Here is a 610-nt window from a genome sequence, read left to right on the forward strand (position 1 = left end):
AATTTAATTGATAATTCTCATTTTAAACATAATTATTAAATTAAATCAAATGAAATATATTTTACATGTAGGTTAAGTGAGGGGTTCTAGCACGCAACATCGCTTGCTTCAGTATTCAGTGTGCTTAAAATTTTAACAAGGGCATTGACTGTTGGAACCGTTGTATTCAGAAAATCTACTTTTTATTAGTTAATTCTTGCTTGCTCCACATAATATTTTTTGTATGTTTTAGGTATGCACTTTGTGATGTTCAATGTCGTTAATGGTTTTATTTGCTTTACAAATCAAATTGAACCCAGGGAATAATAAAGATTATGAAAACAAAGAGAAAGACGGCCAGATCTGAGGACGCTGTTCATAGACAGTGCCGATGTATAGGGAAAAATACAAGTCAAATACTCAAGCACACCCATAACTGAGGTTCGTGAAAGTCACATGAAGCTCATACCGCCGAACTACATGTATTCCTATTTCTCTCGTGCAACGATGTTGCGCATCCTGCACATGAACTCAAACCCCCCATAGTCTGCAAAACGTACAATCTGGCAACCTTAGGTCGTACGTCACTGTCATGTGCAGAAAGGGTCACATGAAGGGTCACATGACAGTG

The sequence above is a fragment of the Anguilla anguilla genome, chromosome 10, assembly GCF_013347855.1.
Source record: "Anguilla anguilla isolate fAngAng1 chromosome 10, fAngAng1.pri, whole genome shotgun sequence".
Classification (NCBI taxonomy): domain Eukaryota; kingdom Metazoa; phylum Chordata; class Actinopteri; order Anguilliformes; family Anguillidae; genus Anguilla; species Anguilla anguilla.